This window comes from Herpailurus yagouaroundi, unplaced genomic scaffold, assembly GCF_014898765.1.
Source record: "Herpailurus yagouaroundi ecotype Mexico unplaced genomic scaffold, PumYag 159, whole genome shotgun sequence".
Taxonomy (NCBI): domain Eukaryota; kingdom Metazoa; phylum Chordata; class Mammalia; order Carnivora; family Felidae; genus Herpailurus; species Herpailurus yagouaroundi.
Genome location: NW_024412400.1, coordinates 7,407,079 through 7,432,083, shown reverse-complemented (window position 1 = coordinate 7,432,083; position 25,005 = coordinate 7,407,079). Strand labels below are relative to the sequence as shown.

General features: G+C 43.0%; 1 protein-coding gene and 1 long non-coding RNA gene across 5 annotated transcripts in view; one reads left to right on the top strand and one right to left on the bottom strand.

The window, feature by feature from the left end:
• The window catches only part of MOBP (myelin associated oligodendrocyte basic protein), a 49,172-nt gene extending 32,963 nt beyond the window's left edge, over positions 1–16,209 (bottom strand). For 3 of the 4 annotated variants that reach the window (XM_040479862.1, XM_040479859.1, XM_040479861.1), the window contains exons 1-2: positions 16,079–16,209; positions 8,857–8,935 (exon numbers count right to left, since the gene is read on the bottom strand). The gene's annotated coding sequence lies outside the window, so the exon portion shown is untranslated. Of the gene's footprint in view, positions 1–8,856; positions 8,936–15,897; positions 15,985–16,078 lie in introns of all 4 variants that reach the window. The other variant, XM_040479860.1, reaches the window with a different exon arrangement.
• On the top strand, positions 3,693–25,005 carry LOC121033489 (uncharacterized). The gene is made up of 3 exons (XR_005791937.1): positions 3,693–4,330; positions 9,818–9,900; positions 24,894–25,005. It is a non-coding gene; the product is annotated as an uncharacterized LOC121033489 (long non-coding RNA).

The window sequence follows — 25,005 nt, the reverse complement described above, 5'->3', positions numbered from 1 at the left end:
CCCCCCCCCCCCCCCCCCCCCCCCCCCCCGCCACCCTCTCTGCCTTCAAGCGATTAGGAAATCGGTAAGGAAGAGATGGAAAGTACCAGCAATTGTAATTCTCATAGACTAGTTTCGAGAACAAGATGAAATGTCTGGTATTTTTTTCTTAATTTTGTTTAACTTTTTTTCATTTTTGAGAGAGCATGAATGAGGGAGGAGCAGAGAGAGAGAGAGAGAGAGAGAATCTGAAGCAGGCTCCAGGCTCTGAGCTGTCAGCACAGAGCCCGACATGAGGCCCGAATCCACAAACCATGAGATCATGACCAGTCAGACGCTGAAACGACTGAGCCACCCAGGCGCCCCTGAAATGTCTGCTATTTAAAATACTAGGGGCACCTGGGTGACTCAGTCCATTAAACGTCCGACTTCGGCTCAGGTCATGATCTCACGGTTCATGGGTTTGAGCTCTACATCACATTCTGCACTGACTACTTGGATATCTCTCTTCCCCTCTCTCTCTCTCTCTCTCTCTGTCCTTCCCTGGCTCACACAGTCTCTCTCTCTCTCTTTCTCTCTCTCAAAAATAAGTAAAAATAAAAACTTAAAAAAATAATAAAAATAAAATAAAATACTAAATTTAGGGGCACCTGGCTGGCTCAGTCAGTGGAGTATCGTGACTCTTCAGGGTTGTGAGTTTGAGCCCCACATTGGGTGTAGAGATTAGTTAAAAATAAAATCTTAAAAACAAATAAAATAAAATAAAATAAAATACTAAATTATCTTGGAGCATGGAGAATTAACTTCAAGTGCTTAAAATATTTATAAATCTTGAATGAATTTCTGTTAAACTTACCTCCACTTTACAATTTAACATTTACTCTGAAAAGCAAAGCCCTTGAGAGCAATAAACTCTTTTAACCTTTCATTCCTTGAGAGGAGACAGACATAAAATACATTTTCAGTAATAATGTAAGAATATGGAGGGGAAAAAATTGTAAATGGGCTTTTACTTACTGGGAGGGACATTCTCTGGGGACAATGGTAGGAAAACCCCCAGCTTCATTCCTGCATATTCCCCCAGAAACAGGGGAAGGTCTTTCAAGAAGTTGTAAGAACAGAAAAAGGACAGCATTCATTATTCTACACATTTCTTAAAATCAGGCTGGCTTTTTTTTTTTTTTTTTTTTAATCAGGCTAGCTTATTAGAAAGAGAAGGGAGGCAAGGGGATTTCCTAGCGTTTTTGTGCAAATACAGTGGAATCAGTCACACTTTGATTTTTGTTGAATTATTAATATTTTATAATTGATTAATCATGGAATTATTCATTGGCCATTTGAAGATTGACTGAATATTAGGCAGCCCTTTCACAAGGTGAAAGAGATTGTACTGACATAGAAAACATGTCCAAAATATACAGTGAAGGCCACAGGAAGCTAGATTATTTATTGCATGGCATTGACTCGGGGCACCCAGCCAGCCCAACTAAAACCAGCTGATGATCTATATGATAGTCTCTCAAGTACCCCCGGACACCTCCAAAGCTAGCAGCCTCAGTAGGGGCTGGGACAAGAGCCAGGGGGCCCTCAGCAAGGTGGCTGCACACTCAGACACTGCCTTTATTTATTTTTTAAGATTTTATTTTTTAGTAAACTCTACAGCCAACGTGGGGCTTGAACTCACAACCCCATGATCAAGAGTCACATGCTTTTCCAAATGAGCCAGCCAACCACCCCGTAGACCCTGTCTTGAAGAGATGAGATACTGGTCCTCTGGAGACCTCAAGCAATCTTGGGCAAATCTTCAAGCTGGCGAGCTCCCTCTGACGTGTAGGAGGGAGGGGCTTTTAGAACAGTTTGTGACCACAGTGGACTCCAATGACAGAGGGGGCCAGGTGACATCAGGCTGCCACATGTAAAAATTATACACAGCAAAAGACCCGAAGTAAATGTGGCCAAACACAACACCACCCCTCAGCCATCCATTCGAACATTTACTGAATGCTGAAGTGCTGAGGCGAACAAGACAGAGAAGGTCTGGGTGCCCATAGAGTGCAGGGGACAGGGATGGAGACTGGCCAGCCCATCTCATGAACAAGATAACACATGTATGACTGCAGCGTAATGAGGGCTCTGAAGGAAAGGAGTGGGATACTAAAAGACAATACAGCAGCGAGGCCACTTTAGACTCAGGGGCTAAGGCGGGGCTCCTGAAGGAGAGATCATCTGTCTGAGATCTGAAGGATAAGTGGGAGCCAGAGGAGGACAGAGCTCCAGACAGAGGTCCCGAGACTTGATGTGCTGGAGAAAACAGAGAAAGGAGATGGCTGGAGCATTGCGAGGCTTCAGGGAGAGGCGCGGGGAGGCCATCAAGGGCCTTGAAGGTGAGATAAAGAATAGGAAGAATGGAAGGCATTGAAAGATCTTGACTAGAAGAGGTAAGTCTTCCTGTTTATGTTCCGTGAAGATCCCTCGGGCTTCCTGCAATGTAGACTGGAGGCAAGGGGGAGCGGAAGCAAGGAGACCAATGACAGAGGACAGGGACTTCAGCCGGGGCAGGGGAGCAGAGGTGGATCTTGGAGGCAAAACCAATAGGACTTGAGGATGGGTCGGATGTGGGGTTCGTTGGCAGTCATCCTTGCCATGCCTATGACTTGAGCGAATGCCCAGTGGCACCATTTACTGAGGTGAGGAAAGCCGTGGGGGAGTGGGGTAAGGGTACCGTTGTGAACACTCATTTATTCAACATATCAACTGAGCGCCTACTGTGCCCGAAACATGTTAAATCGGAGATGCTTATGAGGATCTAGGGGTGACGATGACACACAACAGACTAGAAGGATTGGCAGATGCCTCGAAATTGTTAAGGATCAGAGCCTAACTAGTTTCCTACAAGTGAACAGTCTGGTTGTTTCCCATCTGTTATTATTGCAAATGGTGCTGTAGTGAAGAAAGCGATACACCCTTCATTTCCCACGTGTGCAAATACCTGAGGGGTGAACCGCTAACAGTGGGATCACTGACTCAGGGAAGACTACGCATTTGTAATTCTAAAGACTTTGATGGATTTTTTTCGAACTTGCTCCCCATGGGATTTGTACGAATTACTATTCTATAAACAATGCACGATGGAGCCCATTTTCCCATCACCTCAGCAATAAAAGTAGGTTATTGCACCCTCAGATTTTTGCTGATCTGATAGGTAACATGTTTCATAGCGCAAACCAAAGATGCAAATCTCGAAATGTTTTAGATTTGGAAAGGCTATACGTCTGATTTACCATATTGACAGAATAAGGGGGGAAATGAACACTAAGTAACAAACACTAAGAGAGCATTCACTAAAATTCAATATCCAGTCATAACAAAAAAACTCTTAACAAAGAAGGAAGGGAAGGGGAGGTTCTTAATGTTATTAAAAGCTAGCTACCAAAATATCTATAAATAACGGCTTACTGTGGGTGAAATCTTAGAAACATCTTCATCTGAATCAGATACCCCAGGAAGGATGCTCTCACTACCACTATCCACACCGTGCTTGAAATCCTAACCAGTCAAACAAAACACCGTGAAACTCTACAAACTGTTAGAACTGAAAAGAAAGTTCAACAAGATTTCTGGACACAAGATCAATATTCCAAAATCAGAACCATTTCTAAAGATGAAGAAGATTGAATCAGAAATGTAAAATGAAAGAATCCATTCAAGCCGGACACAACACCACAGGACACCTACAAGTAGAAGGATATCTGATCAAAGAAATGCAAGAACTTTATGAAAAAACTTGCAAATCTTTTTTTGAGGGCTGCAGAAGAAACAGTATAAGCAGGCTAAATATGTGCTAATAAATATCAAATTTTCATGTCATTGACAAGACGATTTCATACTTCTTACGGACCTATAAAGGCTGAGATGAGCCAAGACAATTTTGAATAAGCACTGGGCCTTGTTCTACAAGATGGAGACACTTATCATAAGCTATACTAATTAAGACAAGAGAGCGTTGCCGTGGAAATAGAACCAACAGATCAAGGGGACAGAACAGAGAGCTTAGAAACAGACCCACGTAGGTAGAGTAACATGGTTCATGACCAAGGGGGCATTTTTATTTTTACCGGAAAATGGAAAAAGGGAGACGAAACGAAAGCAGACCAATAACCCCAACGAGAATAATAATCGCGAACACATGTTAGGAGATACCAGCCAGGCACTGTTCAAAGGCTTTATGTGTGTAACTCACAGAATCCTCACCCCCTCACGGTAGCCCTCGCGGTAGCAAAGATACAGAGAAGTCAGAAAACCAACCCCAGGACACAGAACTAGCAACTGGATCCCCAGGATCCCAACCAAGGTAAGCTAGTCCGTGTTCCTAACCTTGACACTCCGTGGCTTCTAACACAGCGGACGTGAATGGAAAGAAGAGAAATCATAAACACAACGATGTCATAGAACAAAAGATGGCATGAAGTTACAAGGCAAAAGACCTGTGCCATGACAGAAGAAAAATACAGGAACACAATGAAAGGGCAGCGTTTTCATAATCAGAATGTTAAAGGAAAAAAAAAAAAAAAAAAAACAGACAATAAATTTTTTTTTAATATGAAAACAGGCACAAAACAGGAAAAAGAGGACACTTTACAAGCCACTAATTCTATACACACGTGGGGCTGGAGGACTCCAGAAAATGACAGCGAGGAAACGTAATAGATGCCCATTCCAATTGACCTCCCTCCAAAAAAAGGAGTGATAAGGGACTCCCAGAAGCGCACAGGGATGGGAAATCGGGGAACAAGGTCTGGGCTGGAATTCAAGGTGCACCAGGGAGGAATGCACGGGGGCGCTTTGCGGAAGAGATGTTTCTGGAATAAAACCCGGGCGGGGGCCAGAGGCCTCACTGCAGACCAGGGCTTCGTTCGGCTACCACAGCCTTCCAAAGCTCCTCCGCTCTGGAAAACAGTTATCACCGCAGTGCTTAGCCATTCCACGCTTAGCACCTTCCTCACGGACCTTTAACGGTTCCTAAAGCCTTGCTCATTGTCTCAGGCCGAGGGTAATGCTTTCCTCTGAGTGTCGATTTGCGCGCTAAAAGGCAATGGCTTCCAAGTGGCTTAGTTCGCAGCAGCAAAAATACATGCAGAAAGTAAACTTGGGTTGTAACCACTGCGTGCTGTCTCTAAGGAGGCCTTTATCCGTTTGACCTCATTTATCCATGTGTCTATCTCCTTGGCAACCAAGATGTCTACAAATCGGTAGAAGGAATGTTGAGCGTGGATTCTTGAACTGGGAAACCGGTTCCCGGTAATGGAAAATTTCATCTAAATATTTATTTTGATTCAGGGTGCTTTTCCACAGAGAGCATCATCTTGCCAAACTCCGACACTGACTTGGGGAACGGCTGACGCTATAAAAATAACAGCATAGAAGTGCCTCGATTATCTTGGGGTTGACAACCCATCTGGGGAGACAGAGCAAAGCCTGCGTTGCTTTGCTCTGTGCCAGGGGACAAGGACAAAGGACAGTGGCCCCAGGACCACCCTACTCACACACCACTATCTCGTACGCTTGTGCAGAGCCCTTTCTGACAACAAACGCTACCTGACTCCAGCTGTTCTAGGAGAAGGAACAAGTGTGACCCAAGTTTGATATCCTTAGCACATAGATAATATATTTAGCAAATGTTTTGGGGGTAGAAACCTTGCTTATTATAGCGGAGCCACAGAAACGTGTAAGAAGTACAGTAGTTTTCTGAATGTAATTTTAATAACATGACATTCTTTCTTCTAGAAAGTATGCAACACATTGTTTTAACTTATGGGCATGTGAACTTTACACTAGAATTTTATATAGATCAATAAGTCCACAATTTTCTATAACCGGGGGGGGCCCCCGCCCCCCGCCGTAGGCAGGAGGGTCCAGGAGAAAGAACCAAAGGCATGAGTTTGTCTCCTCATGTATCCATTTCCCTCCCTACTCAACAGAGTCTTTCCCCAGTTGCAAGGCAAACGCCTTGCTTCTTAGTTAATATGTCACACAAGACTCCTCATAATGTGGTCTTTGCCCACCTTTTCCCTGTACAGAGAACCCATCTTCCAGATTTGCATTATCTTATAGAGAAACCTGAATGTTAATTTGGCCCGTGGTCACAGCAAGGGGGTAAAAGGAAGAACCTGGATTACCTGATCAGCTGGTTTATTGTTCCACTGACCACTCGGGGAAGGTGAGAGCTGTGAAGCTGCCTCGGGTTCTCCAAGGGCATCAGTTTCAGGGAGACAGAGAAAAGAACCAGCCAGAAAGAAGCTGAAATAAGCACCGGGCTGTTGACTGCCCTTTACCTAAATTTTGTGTCCAAGGACACAGTGTGAGTCACCCAACAGCAGCTACGCGGGTAGGCTGCCACTTAGCTTTGTTCCATTTTGCAATTTATTTCCTTCCATCTTTATATTTACTTATTACATTGAAATCACTCGTCTAGCCAAAGAAGCAGGAAGGGGAGTCAAGGATGAGTCCAAGGTGTGTAGTTCAAGGAACCGGCTGAGCAGCAGAAGCATCTACCAGAAGAGAAGTTTTAGGGGAAGAGGCTGACTCACGAGTTGAGTTTTAGGTGCACTTGAGTTGGGGTGTTTGAAGGGCATCTAGGCTGAGATGTCAAGTGAGCATTTCAAAGAAGATGGAATTTAAGTTGTGGGAGTATAGGGAACAAGTGAAGCCCTGGGACGGGATTGCCCTGGCATCAGACTGTGGAGTGAGGAGAGGGTGGGGTGTGCCTGGGGGCCCGCCCGTGTTTCCAGGCAGGCAGAGGAGAGGTGATCGGCAGAGGGTAAAGAGAAGCACTGGGGGTGGGGGAGGTAAACTGGGTTGTGTGGTATTGTGGGAGCGAAAGGGAAGGAGGGTTTCCAAAGAGTGAGTGGACACCTTGGTGGAATGATTCTGAGAGGTGGTGTAGTAAGAGGACCAGAAAAAGCGCATTGAATTAAGTGATACAGAGGTAACTGGTGACTTTGACAAGAACTGTTTCCATGGCGTGGTTGAGACAGAAGGTAGATTAGAGGATTTGTGGAGAGAATCGGGGCTGAAGGCATGGAGAGACACTGTAGGCAACTCAGGCCAGAGATCTGAGAATGAAGGGCAGGAGAGCAGTGGTAGGGAGAGGAAGATGTAGTTTCCAGACGTTGGGCAAGCGGAGGGGTGACTGGTCTATTTGTTGATTTGTGGGGGGCGGGGTTTTGTTGTTGTTATAATGAGACAGATAAGAGCAGCATGAGTGCTGATGGGAAGGGACTAAGAGAGGAAGAGACTGAAATCAAACAAGAGAGAAAGTAATTAGTGTCCTTGAGGAAACCCCAAGGAGACGGGAGTGCAGAGCACACACCCAGGAGGCAAGAGGGAAAGCAGGTGGCTGTATGAAGTTCCCACCGAATGGGTTCCATTTTTCCAGTGAAATGGGAGGCAAAAGGAGCTGAGAATGAGACGGTTGGAGATTTGAGAAGAATAACATGCGTTTAAAAGAGATTTTGTAGGGGCACCTGGGTGGCTCAGTTGGTTGAACGTCCGACTCTTGACTTCGGCTCAGGTCACGATCCCAGGGTGGTGGGTTCGAGCCCCGCCGTGGGCTAGACGCTGAGCATGGATCCTGCATGGGATTCTCTCTCTCTCCCCCTCTTTAAATAAATAAATGAGATTCTGTAGACATTTGAAGGTCAGGCTGCCAGGTAGTTTAGATGGCCTGGGTGGGGTCACAGACTGTTCATGTGTAGTGATAGAGGTAGCCTTCTGCCTCACTGTGTTTTTCCCCAGTTGTTCTCAGTAGCCAGGGCACAGACAGGGCAAAGACACATGGTTCATCTAAGGACGGGAGTTGCCAGAGAATTTGCAGGAAAATCATTGACATGATGGATTCCAGAATCTACCAGTAATAGGAAGAAAATAGATAGAAAGGGGCAACTGAGGAATAGATAAATAGAGGGACAGGGAGACGGAAGGGAAAGTCAACTCAAAGCACCTGGCCGAAGAACAGTGGTCATGGGGAACGTAACAGAGCAGGTTGAAAGAAAGGAAGGCTGTAAATAAAATGCTGGATGTTGGCATCATTTGATTTGGAAATGGAGTCGTTTCGAGTATTGTTGAGTGCCATAGCATGCGATGGACAGATGAGGCAGACTGGGTAACTGACTGGAGGAGTGAGTAGTTCATTCACAGGAACATTGAAGTCATGTGGGCTGATGGATGGAGTCGGAGCAGAGAGGGATGGGGAAGCTGACCACAGAAACATCGGTGGAGGAGGCGTGACTGGAGGCCAAGTGAAGACGGGCACAGGGAAGGGAGCACAAGCTTCCAGGTGGGGAAGACCAGCTAGGGAGTGAAGGAGTAGTGGTCTGAAAGTGGCAATGAGGAGGACACCGGCTCACTCAACTCTGGAACCACTTGGAGCGTACATGTCCCCCATTTGACCGGCTGACAGATGAAGCCTTGTTATCGGAGGACTGTCCCGGTTCAGTTAAGACAAAGAAATAGAAGGAATCCCCCGAGTAGGGTGTAAAGACAGGGGAAGGAAGTCTCTTTTTCACAGAATGGCTCCTCCCCCATGCATAGGACATGAGTTTGCCAAAAGTGGACAAATGGTGGCCAGGGTCATGGTCCCTTTGCTGTAGAGAAGTGTTTTTGTTCTTTTTTTTTTTTTTTTCATATTTGTATGTCCCCAAATCCAGGATACCGTGAAACACCTGCAATAGTTTCTTTTTTTTTTTAAGCGTTCAACTCTTATGGAAAGTTTGATTGCTCAGTCTTTTGCTGATTCTGCTTTGACGTTTTGAATACCAGGAATCATTATACAAGAATTTAGATGCAGACCCAAAAGAGTGTAAGAAATTCATTTTGTACCTGTGTTTTCATCCGTACACGTCTGGCGATTAGATCTCTGTTATGAGCTCGTCTTGGTATCATTTGCTCCTTTTTTCCCCTGAAAGTGAAGCAATAGAATGCATTCTGGTTAATTTGGTGTTTTGGTTATTGAAATTGTCATGAATCCAAATGTGCTATACACAGAGCTTCACTCTCACCGCCCTAAGAAGGATTATGATGTTCAATTTAGATGTGAACTGTCAGTTGGGGGCTAGGGAGAGGACAGCATTACAAAATGGCAAGCAAACTTTTTAAAGACCCTCTTATCGTTATAGAGGAAAAGTGCTATATGTCCAGTTAATTCACTGTCATTAAGGAAAAACTCTTCAGTCACTTCTCCTAGTAAATCTGGAGCTTTACGACAAATCTGGTGTTTTGCTTATAACACTAATGAATGAAATTCCTCAAATACATGAAATGTCGGAGTCTGGCTTTAAAAATGCAAGCCATAGCAATTAAGCGTCTCAGGAAGAGAGTTAGACTGTCCTCCTCCAGTACAGCTCCTGAGGAGAGACGTTGAAAACTCAGTGAAGGAATCCAATTTGATACGGCATTAAATTGAGAATTTCAGAATATCAGTTTTGTTTTCCCATGCAATATGGAGATTTGTGACCATCCATAACCATCTGTGCCCTTCTTTCTTAATATATATCAAATCCTGGAAGTGTCGTTTGAACAAAGGGGTCTTATAGTTCCAAAAAATAACCTGCAAAAGAAACCTGTAATTCTCATTAGTTGTTCTTTTAAGGTTCCTGGACCCAATCCCAATGTTGTGGGGAGAGGGGTGTCCTCCCACCACGCACACAACACCAAGCAATTCTTGGACATCGGCAGGGTGTCGGGGAATTCAAGTCAGTTCTGACGCTACTCGGAAACAGCATCAGATTCCACAGGTTAAGAGTTCTGTTCCACAAGACTGTCTCTCACCCCCCCATTTCAGACTCCAGACCCGTGGCAAACCCCAGGATGTTACCTGTGCTTCTACAAAGTGGCTACAGCTTGGAGGTTTTAACAACCTCTTTGGTAAGTTCCATTAATTTGCTAGAGTGACTCACAGAACCCAGGGAAACAGTTATTACATTTCAACAGCCAAGTGAAGAGATACAGAGGACAAGGTTTGGGGGGAAAGGGGTGGAGCTTCCCTGCCCTCTCCAGGCACTTTGCTGCCCCACGTCTCCAAGCATTCACCAACTGGGAAGCTCTCCAAGCCTTTGGGGTTTTAGAGAGGTTTCCGTTATACAGTCATGGTTGACTAAGTCACTGGCCATTGGTCAACTCCCTTTAGCAGCTCTCTCCCCAAGGTCAGGGAGTAGGACTGAGAGTTCCATTCCTCTAATCACCTGGTTGGTTCTCATGGCAACCAGGCCCGTCCTTAGGGTACTTAAGGGCTTTCCCAACTCACCTCATTAACATAACAAAAGACACCTTTATTGCCCTTATCCTAGGAAATTCCAAACGTTTTAGGAGCTGGGAGTCAGAAACCGTAGATAAAAACCAAATACACAACAAAAATTTATTTTGGCCATTTGAATGACCAAATGTATATTTCTTGTAAATCACAATATCACAGTTGTCTTGGTTGATAATTTGTCTTAGTTGACAGCTAATCATTGTAATAATGATGCAATTGACAATTCTGTGTCACTAACTGTAAAAATTATTGTAAGATTGCTCCGTCAAATCAGATGATCATGTTCCTTTTAAATTTAAATTAAGTTAAAAAAAACTTTTTATTTTTACATTTATTTATTTATTTTTGAGAGACAGAGAACAAGTAGGGGATGGGCAGAGACAGAAGGAGACACAGAATCCAAAGCAGGCTCCAGGCTCTGAGCTGTCAGCACAGAGCCCGGACAGCCCCACGCAGGGATCGAACTCACAAACCGTGAGATCATACCTGAGCTGAAGTCGGATGCTGAACCGACTGAGCCACCCAGGCGCCCCAATTTAAATTAAGTTTTAAAAAGTACATTGCAAAGGGGCGCCTTGGCTCATGAGTTCAAGCCCCGAGTTGGACTCTGTGCTGATGGCTGGGAGCCGGGAGCCTGCTTCGGATTCTGTGTCTCTCTCTCTCAGTCCCTCCCATGCTTGCACTCCCTCTCTCTCTCTCTCTTAAAAATAAATAAACATTAAAAAAAATTTTAAAGTACATTGCAAAAATAAACTATTGAGACTACACTAAAATAAAAAGCTTTTGCACAGGGCAGGAAACCATCAACAAGTGAAAAGCCAACATATCGAAAGGGAGAAGATATTTGCAAATAACATACCTAATGAAAATGAGATTTCAAGATACAGCAAGCGAGCCAAGATAAAGGATCTCTTAAAAAAAAAAAAAATAGGGCAGGGATGCAGGTACCTACCTAGCTCAGTCGGTAGAGCGTTCAACTATTGATCTTGGGGTTATAAATTTGAACCCCAAGTTGGCTGTAGACATTACTTAAAAATACAAACCTTTAAAATGAAATAAAATAGGGCCAGGAGGCCATAAGGGAGAAGGAATTTATGCACGTTCTCCTGAAGGAACTGTGAGCTCTTCACCAGCTACAAGCCCTAGGGCTGGACTCCTTCCTCACCAAGACACCAGAATCTTCACCATTCTTCAACTTCCAAAGGAGCCAGTGAGATCTGACACGTCTCAATCCTTCATTTGCATATTAACCCAACCAATCCCAGTTCACCTCGCTCCAATCCCTGTTTTGCATAACAGACCTGACTGAGAACTGCACTTGTAACCTTTTGCCTTTATAGCCCTGTCCCCTCTTAGTCTTTCTCTGAACATAATTCAGGTTTCTATCTGAATCTGTGTTTCCCTTATTACAATTCTACTTGCTCGGATACGTGCCTCTTAAATTTTCAGTGAATTCTTATTTGGTCAACACCCATGAGGGGTTAATATCTTAAATACAAAGAGAACTTATGCAACTCAACCCCCCCCCCCCAAAAAGAGGAATAATCCAATTTAAAAATAGGTAGAGGACCTGAATAAGCATTTTCCCAAAGAAAACATACAGGTGGCCAACAAGACGCATGAAAAGATGCTCAACATCTCTACTCACCAGGGAAATGCAAATCAAAATTGCAATGAGATACCACCTCACACCTGTCAGAATGGCGAGTATCAAAAAGACAAGAACAGGTGTTGGTGAGCGTGTGGAGAAAAGGGAACCTTCCTGCACTGTTTTGGGACTCCAAATTGGTGCAACCACCATGGAAAACAGTACGGAGGTTCCTCAAAAAGTTAAAAATAGAAGTACCATACGACCCAGTAATTCCACTAGGGGTTATTTGCCCAAAGAAAATGAAAACACTAATTTGAAAAGGTATATGCACCCCACACTTATTGCAGCATTACTTATAATAGCCAACATATGGAAGTAACCCCAGCGTCCCTTGATAGATGAATGAATAAGGATGTGGTACGTGCATATCCATGCAATGGAATATAACTCAGCTATAAAAAAGAATAAGATCTTGTCATTTGTGACAACATGGATGGACCTAGAGGGTATTATGCTGAGTGAAGTGAGTCAGACAGAGGACGACCAATATTAGATGATTTTACATCTAAATGTGTGATCTAAAAAATAAAAACAAACGAAGAGATACTCTCCCTTAAAGAATATTTCAAATGAGTGCATGTAGAAGCAATGAAGGAAATAGAAAATCACCATTAGAATACCTGGGGACAGCACAGGACTTCTCTATGAGTATGTCTTTCATACACAAACCAACCAATCGAGAGCCTACCCTTGTCAATTACCCTCTTTATCAAGGTCCCGCAGATTAAGCCAGCATTCCTGTCCTAAACACCCCAAGGCCAGGAACCAGACAAATCAGAAGAGCCCTTCTCAACAGGCCTTCCCAGAACCCACTGAAATTATTCAAACTAGCGCATCCTGAATTTACCTAGCCTGTTTACACTGCCTGACCCAGTCCTCCCTCCAAAACACACAGTAAAGCTCTTGCCCATATTTTCCCCTCATTCCCTCTGGCTTCTGATCACCCTGGTGCTTCCTCGCGTGGCCCTGCGTGGTCAGGCATATGCCCTCCTTTTGGTAACTGTGAGTAACAATCTTATCAATGGCAAGCATCTTCTGATCTGCTGCCCTCCTCAAGCCTAAATAAAAACAAAATCCTGAGTACACTTTTAAACAGACTGGTCTTTTACTCACCCAGAGCACAGCTAATACCTCCAAGTTTTTACCTGTACATTAGGGGTAACAGGGTTACAGAAATCAGAGAGGCCTGCACAGCCAAAAAGAGGTCACTTTTGGAGCCTACACAATGGAACCTAATCCTAGGGTCCCAGCCCAGCCCAGCAGACTTGTAGGTTGTGGAAAGAAACTCAATTCCCATCCACAAGACTCTTCTGGCCTTCCAAGGCTTCCATGTACTGGCCCCCAATTCTTTTGGCTAAGTGAGAGAAGGAGGACCTCATTTTTCAACCCAGGATGGCTCATTATGGGAACACATAATCCTCTAAGTAAAAATCATTTCTTCAAACTCCAGGGTGACTTCCAGATAAGACAATCAAAACAGCTAATGCTACATTTTCCCAAAAGCTGAGTTCCTCCATAGTAAATAGTTGTATGTCCAGAACTCTAAATTTCTTTTTTTTTAATTTTTTATTTAAAAAAAAATTATTTTAACGTTTATTTATTTTTGAGACAGAGAGAGAGAGAGCATGAACAGGGGAGGGTCAGAGAAAGAGGGAGACACAGAATCTGAAACAGGCTCCAGGCTCTGAGCTGTCAGCACAGAGCCCGACGCGGGGCTCGAACCCACGGACTGCGAGATCATGACCTGAGCCGAAGTCGGATGCTCAACCGACTGAGCCGCCCAGGCGCCCCCAGAACTCTAAATTTCTAATCTAATTCCATATTAGGAAAGAAAATATCTATATACCTTATCCAGGGAACAGTCCTGTTAAAGCCATAATACATTTACTTGACTACAAAGATCACATAAGAAGTTAACAACTGCTTTACATTTATGTTATGATGACTTCAGCATTTTCTCTAGAGGGAAAAAAATGGATGCTTTCTATTTGGAAATCTTAAGAATCTATTTAAATAACTTTCCCAAAAGAGAGGAAGTCTGTTAAGAAGTTAGTCTCCACCTTCAGAATGATAAAACTGTCAGTCACCTCCAAACAGAAGTTTTCTCACAAATAAAATGAAATTTCTTTCTTTTCTAGCACACTGCCAATGTGCTAAAGGTCACCAGCAGGCCTGGAGTGGCTATCCAAGACCACTCTTTGTGAACTGTATGTTTTCAGTGGATGCTTAGAAAGGAACGATCACATTCACGAAATGAACACTCATAAAGCAGCAGACATGAACCTAGCACATGCAAAGAATGTACGTTAAAAACTTCACTATATACCTACCAAGTTCATGTACATATTGTTGCAATTGTTATTTTTAACAAAAGGGCAGCACTTACACCCTTTTGGTGAATACTTGAGAATTATCTGTAAAAGCTGTAGATTTTAGATTTTGTGTGTGTGTGTTTTCTTGTAAGATTTTAGGTACTCCTTTAAATTTTTTTTAATGTTTACTTATTTTTGAGAGAGAGAAAGACAGAGGTGAGCAGGGGAGGGGCTGAGAGAGAGGGAGACACAGAATCCGAAGCAGGTTCGAGACTATGAGCTGTCAGCACAGAGCCCAAAGTGAGGCTTGAACTCACGAACTGTGAGATCATGACCTGAGCCAAAGTCAGACACTTAACCGACTGAGCCGCCTAGGCTCCCCTAAGAACTCATTTAAAATTCTAGTTGCCATTAGCAAACCCAGACCCCGAGTTAGAAGTCTGTACAGTCAGATTCAAGGATAAATTTGGAGACATACAGTCTGAAATGCAAGCATATTCCTTACAAAACGGCCTAATCTGGACCCAATCATGTGAAGACATCAGATCAAACCTATACTGAGGGACATTTAACCAAAGAAAAGGCCTATACTCTTTAAATTTCTCTATACTCTTTAAATTTCTAAATTTCTCAAGGTCATGAACAAGAATGACTGTCTCAGGTGCTCTTCCAGACTAAAGGACACTATAGACACATGGCAAGTAAAGTGATGCATGATCTGGAACCGAAACCTGGGACAATTGACAAAATCTACGTGTCTGTGGATTAGATAACAGTATTTTCTCAATGTTGGTTTTCAGTTTTGATCGTGTCTGGAAATTCATCTCAAATGGCTTAGAAAAAAATACACATAGTGTATATAGAGAAAAAGGAGAGAGACTGACAAAGAAAATGTGGTAAAATGTCAACATTTGGGTGATCTGAGTACATCTGGAATTTTTGTACGCTTTGCAGTTTTTCTGCAAATCTGAAACAATTTCTTAAAGCAGACTCAACACTCAACCTGGGGCTCGAACTCACAACTCCAAGATCAAGAGTTGCACGCTCTACCAACTGAGCCACCCAGGCGCCCCCGAAACAATTTTTAAAATCCACTCACGAAGGCATTCTCCCGCTAATCCAAATAAACATAGCTATACATATAACAGTGATCTGTTTTTTTCTTCCTGTTTGATTTCACAAAGCAGTAAAAATGATTTTCCCTATTTTTCACCTAGTACTTTAGCCAAGTTAATTGTTTTATTCCCATGACACATAATCTTTTCTTTCCTTGTTCTACCCCCCACACACTGGAAAACTCTGGTTTCTAAGAGATTCTGCACAAGATTGAGCTTTAGCATCTTTCCATTTAAGGTTGTTAGTCTACAGGGAGCAAAATTCTAACAAGATTTGGGCTTTCTTGTTCCATAAGTATCCCCCATACGTAAACCAGCTGCATGAAGGAAGACTTTTTCCTAGATAAGAAGAAAACAACTCATTTTCAAATCGTGACAAATAATAAACGCATACATAGAAAAAGAAGCTAATGGCTCCATTAATCTAGTTCCCGGAACATCAGTCTTTAAACCTGAAAGAATCTGAGTTAGGGTTTGGAACCTCTTCCCCAGGCTCAGACAATTCCCCTTCCAGGAGGGCCCTCTGCTCACATTAGAATAACCTTGGTGTCCTCTGCTCTTGCTTTCTCCACCATCTTATGTTCTCCCGATCTTGACTGCTATTACGCCAAACTGCCCCTGGAATATAATGAAATGGCCCATACCAAAATGTGCACTTGCCACTTGAAGATGAAGTACAACCTGAAGATGAAAACCTATGGAATTCCCTTACCTTCGAGTAGCAGTTGTATGAAAGAGGCTCCACTGGATCGGGTCCCTGGGGGGGTTGAGGCTACCTCAATGCATGCAGAATATATAGGGAGAGATTATATATCCGGGTTTTTCATTACACAAGGTATTTTTGATGGGTTCTCAGCCAAGATCCACTTAAAAACAAAAGCCACACAAAGACTACAAAAAGGCCACACAAAGTTTAAACAAAAGGCTAAAGAAAGACCAAACAAAAGCCAAAGAAAGTTTAAACAAAGAGTGAAACAAAGACAAAACAAAGGCCAAACAAAGACAAAAACAAAGACAAAAACAAAGGGCAAAGGAAAATCTAAACAAAAGCTAAGCTGAGCTACAGCCATACTATACACACACACAAACCCACACATATGCACACCCCACATCCACACTATATCTCCACATACACTCGAATATTTCAGTCCCCCACCTTCTTCATCCCACATAATCAACACTCCATGTCAAAGCCCTCACCAAGGCTCACTCCATACCAACTCCACGGCACATCAAACCACAGGCCAGGTCCAACCAAACCAAACATCAGCTCCAAACCACACACCCTTTGGTGTGTGATTTGGAACCAGAGACATGCATAGAGGAGAACATGAGAAGACATGGGGAGAAGATAGTCAACTACAAGTCACAGAGAGGGACCTGGAACGGATCTTCTCTCACAGGCCTCAGAAGAAACCAACCCTGCTGACACCTTGACCTCAGACTTCAAGCCTGAGGACAGCGAGGCAATACATTTGTTACTTATGCCACCTGGTTTGTGGTACTTTGTTACAGCAGCCCTAGCAAACTAATATGCCACAGTCCCCGTAAGTACTATATTAATTAATTTTCATATTTATCAAAACAATACGCCACCTCACTCCGCTCCATAATCCCACTTACCAGAGGCAACCACATTGCCACATTTAACTTTTTTTTTTAGCTATTTTTTCTAGATTTATTTGCACATTGCTAAATAATTCCACAAACAGCCATTTATATACTTATTATTTATTGTAGGTTTTTGACTTCTTAATGAGGGTTTCATTTTCTTACTCTCTACTCTTTGCTCTCTCTTCTCCTTCACCCACTGAATGTAGTCTTGTCAGTCAGTATATCTATTCCTATAAATATTATTTCCTACGAGGGTGTCTGGGTGGCTCAGTGGGTTAAGCGTCTGACTTCGGCTCAGGTGGTGATCTCACGGTTCTTGAGTTTAAGCTCCGTCAGGCTCTGTGATGACCACTTGGAGCCTGGAGCCTGCTTTGGATTCTGTGTCTCCCTCTTTCTGCCCCTCCCCTGCTTGTGCTCTCTCTCTCTCTCTCTCTCAAAAATAAATAAATATTTAAAAATAAATAAATAGATAGATAGATAGATAGATAGATGATAGATATTATTTCCTACAGAACTCATAATCAACTCTATTATTTCCTTCCTCTTTACAACTTCATTTTTTGGGGGAGTTAATAATTATCCTGTTTTTGCTTTCATTTATTTTAATTTGCTTAGTTTTTTATTTGTGTATCATCCATTTTTTTCCAAATATTCCAGCAGATCTCTCAAATATCAATCAATAATTTTCTCAAGCATTCCTAGCCATCAAATAATCATTTCCATCTATTGTCTTCTGTGATTGTCTATTCTCTAATTGTTCTGTTTTTAGACTGGATGCTCTCAAAGCCAGTGCAGGGCGGGGACTCCCTTTCATTGCTTTCCTGTAATAGATCACCAGTGCCCTGGATCCCATGTCATTCTCATTTTTGCTTTGCCCCCTCATTTTCCTGAAGCACAACCTCTAGTATCTTCCTTAGAAAGGATATATATGTATATACAATAAAACCATGGTTTGCAAGCAAAATCCATTCTGGAAATATGCTTGTAATCCAAAGCACTTGTATATCAAAGTGAATTTCAGGGACCATTGGCTCAGTTGTGATCACGTGACATTCGGTGTCACCTACTACTCGTATTGCAAGACATCGCTCATTTATCAAGTTAAAATTATTAGAAATGTTTGCTCATCTTGTGGAAAACTCACAGAACAAGTTACTCGCAATCCAAGGTTTTACCACATATGTAAAATGAATCTTTTCGAGTGCTCGAATACCTGAAAACTGCTTTATTCTATTCTCACACTTGGTTGCTTGTTTGTCTGGGTATAGAATTCTGTGTTGAAAATTAGAGTTCTGGGGCACCTGGGTGGGTCAGTCATTCGAATATCTGACTCTTGATTTTGGCAGTCATGATACAAAAATCATGGGATTGAGCCCCGCATCAGGCTCTGTACTGAGCCTGGAGCCTGGTTAAGATTTTCTCTCTCTCTCTCCCTCTGCCCCTCCCATGCTCTCACTCTGTCTCTCTAAAATCAAAAAAAAAAAATTCTTTTTAATTTTAAATTAAAGGAGCACCAGTTGATTAAAGGTCTGACTTCAGCTCAGGTTATGATCTCATGGTTTGTGGGTTCAAGCACTGACAGCTCAGAGCCCGGAGCCTGCTTTGGATTCTGTGTCTCCCTCTCTCTCTGCCCCTCCCTGCTCCTTCTCTGTCTCTCGCTCTCTTTCAAAAATAAATAAGCAGTAAAAAAAAAAAAAAAATTAAAATTAAAAAACAGAAAACTAGAGTTCCTCAGAATTGTGACTGCATTGTTTTTCTGTGTTTTTTTCCTACAGAGCAACTTATTGTTGAGAAGTTCTAGGCCTTTCAGATTCCCATTCTTTTTGTGATTTTTTAAAAAAATATTTTATTTATTTTTTTGAGAGAGAGAGAGTACGAGCAGGGGAAGGGAAGAGAGGGACGGAGACCCAGAATCCGAAGCAGGCTCCGGGCTCTGAGCTGTCGGCAGCGAGCCTGATGCGGGGCTCAAACCCATGAACTGTGAGATCATGACCTGAGCCGAAGTCGAAGACTTAACTGACTGAGTCACCCAGGCGCCCCTCCTTTTGTGATTTTTAACAAATGTCTGGAAATGTTCAAGGTCTTATTTTCACCCTAATTGTCCTGAAACCCCTCCATTCCTTCAACGTGAGTGTTTTCTCATCCCCACTTGATAGGTCATTTTCCCCTGGAAATTCGTAACACTCTATTCTTTAATTTTTATGTAGTTTTTATTCATTCTCCCTGACCACTTTCTTTCTTCTGCCTGAAAACTTTTATTGGTTGGCTCTTAAAAAGTAATGATAGAAAACTAAATGGATCCTCCAAATTGTTCCTCATTCCTCTCTTTCCTAGCTTACAGTTCTTTGACTTTTGGTTCCACCTTTCATGAAGTTTTCTTATTTTATTCATTGTATACCATTGTATATTTTCTTTCGGTGATCAGATTTTTCAATTCTTTCTTGTTTGCTGACGTTCCCTTTTTCAAAGCACATAGTCTTTTCTCTAAGCCCCAGGAAGATAGTAACTATACTATGTGGGATTTGTTCATTACTTTTGTTTTGTTTGCTTCTTTGTTGGCTTTGTTCCTTAAATTGAATTAGCGAGCTTATTCCAGATTCCTTCATCCTTCTTTTGTTTTCATCTCTCCTCTTCCTGTTGAAAGCTCTCTCCTTTGTCTGCTGACCTTCACTGTCTCTTTCTGTCCCTTAGGCATGCAGGGGGTGACTGGATGCTCCAAGTACCAGCACAGGGCTTGTTGACGAGTCGTCCAATGGGAAGCCACTCTGGCCTTTATGTGGGCAGATTTGAAAACCTAAGTAGCTGGAAGATTTTCCCCTAGGGTCATTCAGTTTGTTCAGGGAGGAGCAATGCGTTCTCCAGCCTGGAAGGAGTAGGGATGTTAGGGGAATTTGAATATCTTGCTACTGATTTTGTGATCAGGAGAGGCTAGGGACTGCACGACTCTGCGGATGTGTCCCCTTTCCAAGCCCTGCCCATCACCTCTGCTCTCCACAGATCCTGAGTCTGGAAATTTCTCCATAATCAACTTCCAGTGACCGGAGCAAGTTGGTGCAGTGAACCTGGAAATCCATTCAGGATGTTGACTTTCATGACCAGTACTTCCCATGTGGACACTCCCAGCATTCTAGCACATACACTTGTCCTGTTTTTTCTGGCATCATCACTGAAAGCAGTTAAAATTTTTTAAGCATATTTATTTATTTTAGGGGAGCCTGGGTGGCTCAGTCGGTTCAACATCTGACCGGCTTAAGTCATGATCTCACAGTTCGTGAGTTCGAGCCCCACATAGGGCTCTGTGCTGACAGATAAGAGCCTGGAGCCTGCTTCGGATTCTGTGTCTCCCTCTCTCTCTCTCTGCCCTTTCTCCACTCGTGTGCTGTCTGTCTTTCTTTCTCTCAAAAATAAATAAACATTAAGCTTATTTATTTATTTTGAGAGAGGGAGTGCTCCTGTGCATGCAAATGGGGGAGGGGCAGAGAGAGAGGGAGAGAGAGAATCCCAAGCAGGCTCCGTGCTGTCAGCATACAGTCCCATGTGGGGCTCGATCCCCTGAACCGTGAGATTGTGGACCTGAGCTGAAATCAAGAGTCGGACGCCCAACCAACTGAACCACCCAGACGCCCTTTGAAAGCACTTAAATTGGAATCTCTTCCACGCTGCCAGGTCAGTTACTTCCTCCACCAAGTCTGTATGTCCCCAAAATGGGTTCTAATCGCTCACCTTTTGGTGTCTCCCTTTCTTGGGGGGCTAAAACTTTTAAAAAATTCTCTACTGCCCCTCTGGAATAAAATATTTTTTTAATTCTTTACTTTTTAAAAGGATACTTTTTACTACTATAATTTTAATAATTTTTTGGAAGAGAGAGGAAATAAAATAAGCATGGGGAGTTAACCTGGCACTTTTCTACAATACATTTTTTTTTATTTTATTTTTAAGCAATCTCTACACCCAGTGTGGGGCTCGAACCCGCAATCCCAAGATCAAGAGCTTCATGCTCCACCAACTGAGCCAGCCAGGCGCCCCTAACCTGTCACTTTTAAGCAACAAATGCAGTAATCGGTTTAATTGAGATATAATTTACATACCACGGAATTCACAATTCTGTGATGTAAAATTCGGAGATTTTTAGTATATCCACAAGGGTGTGGAGGCATCACCACTACCTAATTCTATAAAATTGTCATCACTCTAAAAACAAACCCCAACTTATTAGCACTCAGAGATAATACTATTTTATATCAGCACATAGAGAGTCAAGCGTTCAATAAGTTAGAGAGTATGGCAAATATTTTGTTAGAGGGATTACTGACAATGAGTATAAAATGAGTGACTCATCTATAGGAGAAAATTACTCTAGGAAAGTCATCGGTGAGATAAAGACATCCCCATGTTTCACCTAAAAACTGAAATGTATGAAATGTACATAAAATCGTATCCACTGTTAGATAAGCCCTTCTCCCTATCAAATTATGTATCAAAATATGTGTTGTAAAAGTTGCTTTTTGATTAAAAGGATAAAAGACAAGCGAGAGATTTTCAGATTCCTAACAAGAATGCTATTTTTTTCCTGTAGAATATGGGGGGGGGGGGGAGGTGGAGTTTTATAAATAACTGTAAGACCATTTAATTATTACAAGACAAATAATTCATTGATTACATCTGAGAGAAACAAAAGTCAATGGTTTCTAGTCTGCCCTTCAATCCTCGCTTTCAGAGCAAAGCTGTCTCCTCCAAGACTTTGACTTTGGTCTTGTAGATCTTGGACTACACAGAGCCCAACTTTCGATGGTAAACAGAGGATTATGATACCAACTGAGCCGCCAGCGCTCAGACAAAGCCTTTGTGTGTTCCCAGGCTCCACACCCAATCCCTCTCTCCCTCTGCACTATGCCAGGGGCCAGTCACAATTGTGTTCTGGCCAGTGGGGACCTGCAATCATGTACATTGTGTTCCCTAATTGAGGGTCTGGTTTTGTCCAAGTTGCTGTGTTAAAACCCGGTCTGCGGCAGACATGCCTTTGCTACTCAGCTTCCTGGGCCCTGTGCATGGATTTAGTCCTTGTAATATTACCGCTAGAGCTGGAAAAGGTGGACACAGGGTAGCAAGATGCAAGGCTTCTAGCAAAAGGAGAGACTCAGAATATGAATGTGTCGTTGTGATGCGTTAAAGAAAACCGGAGCCTAACAGTAGGGTTAAGGATAGATTTTATTCAGGAACTATTGCAATAGGGGGAAAGAGACTTTGATATAAACCTGGGTTCAATTCCAAATACAATAGGGACGGTGGGGATTTATAGCCAAGGAGCAGGTTGGAGGAACTGGTGGGTAGAAAATTACCAAGAGGTGAAAGAAAAAGAAAGAAAGAAAGAAAGAAAGAAAGAAAGAAAGAAAGAAAGAGAGAGAGAAAGAGAGAAAGAAGGAAAGAAAGAAAGAAAGAAGGAAGGAGAGAAAGAAAGAAAGAAAGAAAGAATAAAGAAAGAAAGAAAGAAAGAAAGAAAGAAAGAAAGAAAGAAAAAGAAAGAGAAAGAAAGGGACGCCCCGATGTCTCAGTTGTTTAAGCATCCAACTCTTGAATTCGGCTCAGATCATGATCTCACAGTCGCAGAGATGGGTACCCAGAGATGGGGTACTTCTGGCTGAAGCACCTTGACAGTGTCCTTGCTGCAGGTGAGCCAGGGAGATCAGGCATCCACCTGGAGGTGGTGGGGGTGAGGAATTTGGTCAGAGATGGGCTGGGGGATTCTTGATAAACTGACTTAGCCAGATTCTTGTTCAAATTGGTCAAGGCAAAGACAGACTTGGAAGTCCCAAGGTCGAGGCCTAATTGGAAAGAGGCACCAAAGGAGCCTGACTGAGGTTGGTCAAGAAGGGTGTCTGTCACATGTCAGCGTGCTGCAGTGAGGGACCCCTGATTCTAGTTAGTGATGTCAATTATCTAGAGACAGGAAATACACACAGTGAGATGTGACCCAACGTTAATGGGAATAATCTTATTTAAAAAAAAAAAAAAAAAAAGAACTGTCTTTGTTTTTAATTTTAGGCTTGCCAAACAGCCAAGGATGTACCATTTTGTTACCTGGTAGTTTGTTGAGAAAGTGCCTTGAGAAAATCACAGTTGCCATGTAATCTGCTTCAAAAATAAAAGTGCCTATCACACCGCCCACACTGTATTATTATACAATAATGCCTCTGGCTTCTCTAACTTATTGCCCCTTGACACACTAAAAATCTGGCTTCTGATCCTGTAACTCTGAAGTCTACATTAAGTGTAGACAGCACACACGTGACTGAGAACAGACGATCTTTAACACAGTCTTTACTGCAGTTTGCATCTCAAGTTCCAAGTGACCCTCCTCCTCTTCTCTTGACTCCAAGTTTGGTTTCTGGGCAAGTGCAGCCTCATTGGAGGAAAATCTACATCCGGTTCCACGGAGCCCGCGCTGCGCCCTCTCATGGGGCACGAGAACCCTGAGATCACGACAGGAGCCAGAGTTGGCTCTTAACCGACTGGGCCATCCAGGCCCCTCCTGTAAATGAATTATTTTAAATTTGGGTTGTGTTTTTGTTCAAACTCCATCATAACTCTGCTCAATAGTCGATGAATGGAGCACCAAACGACTTCAGCGTTTGAAGCTTTAGCAGATCACAGTTATCATTAAACCCGAGGAACTTGGTAATCAGTTCCCACCCTGCCCAGCACCTCTCTGTTGAGACCTGCCTCCAGAGTCCCCAGTGGATGGATCGCCCACTTGGCCACAGCACTTGCCTGCCCAGTGATGTCCCCAGTTTCCCTTCCCCACTCTGCTAAGTGCCCAGGCTTCCTGAGATGGCCCCCCACCCCAGTAAATTACTTGTACTAGATTCCTTGTCCCTGGGTCTACTTCAGGGGGATCCCAACCTAAGTACAGACCACAGGATGGTCTTCCCATGAGCCTTGCCCTTTATTCCTTCATAAAATATGGAGCCTCATCAAACCTGGAAGGTGTATCCGCCTTGTAAGGGAAGGCATTCCCCACCTGGACCAACTGAGCTCTAGGTCATCCTAAACTTTTGGCATGATTCAGCCAAGTGTTTGCTTCTGTTTGCTGCTAAGGCAGATGCCACGACAGTCCTTGGTCCTACAACCAGTTCCTGCTCCAACAGGTGCATTAGCAGCTTCTGAGACTGGGGCCTCTCCATATGAAGGTGCTACCCATCACTCAGTTTTAGATTGTTATTAGCTTCTAGATATACTCTTTTTAAAATAATACGAACACGGGGCACCTGGGTGGCTCAGTCGGTTAAGCGTCTGACTCTTGATTTCGGCTCAGGCCATGATCTCATGGTTTGTGGGATTGAGTCCTGCGTTGGGCTCTGCACTGACAGTGTGGAGCCTGCTTGGGATTCTCTCACTCCCTCTCTCTCTCTCTGCCCCTCCCCTGCTTGCTTACTCTCTCAAAGTAAATAAACCTTAAAAAACCTTTTTTAAAAAATAAAATAATATGAACCGATTATGGATACAGTATATGTTAAATTCTATAAATGTGCAACACTGGTTACTAAAGGAAAACCACTTTATGCTTGAACATTCGGACATTGCAGATAGACACATATCCAACCGTAGTGATCCGTAGCAAAGCCGTGAAGTCCACACTCGTGAGGCTATAGACTTGGTCTCGTGGAACCAGTGACTGGAAGAAATAAATACTGAAGGGCAGGGCACCCAGGCATGCAAATAAGGAACGTGTAGTGTCTCTCAACATCTGCAGTGTCTTTGTTAGTCGCACAAAGTGTGATTTTACACTCTAAGGACAAATGCCCTCAGTCTTTGTACAGATTTGACCATAGTGGGTCACAATCAGAGTTATTTTATAACATGAGATTCTAATCTCTCTGCAAATAATTAACATTTTGAATATGACTTACTTGCAGCGACTGGTTTAGAAGAACAGAAAAACAACAAGGCCCCAAACCAAGATTCCATGAAAACTTTGGTTGAACACAATCTTTATTTCAGGAAACATGCTGAGGAGATGGTATTTTA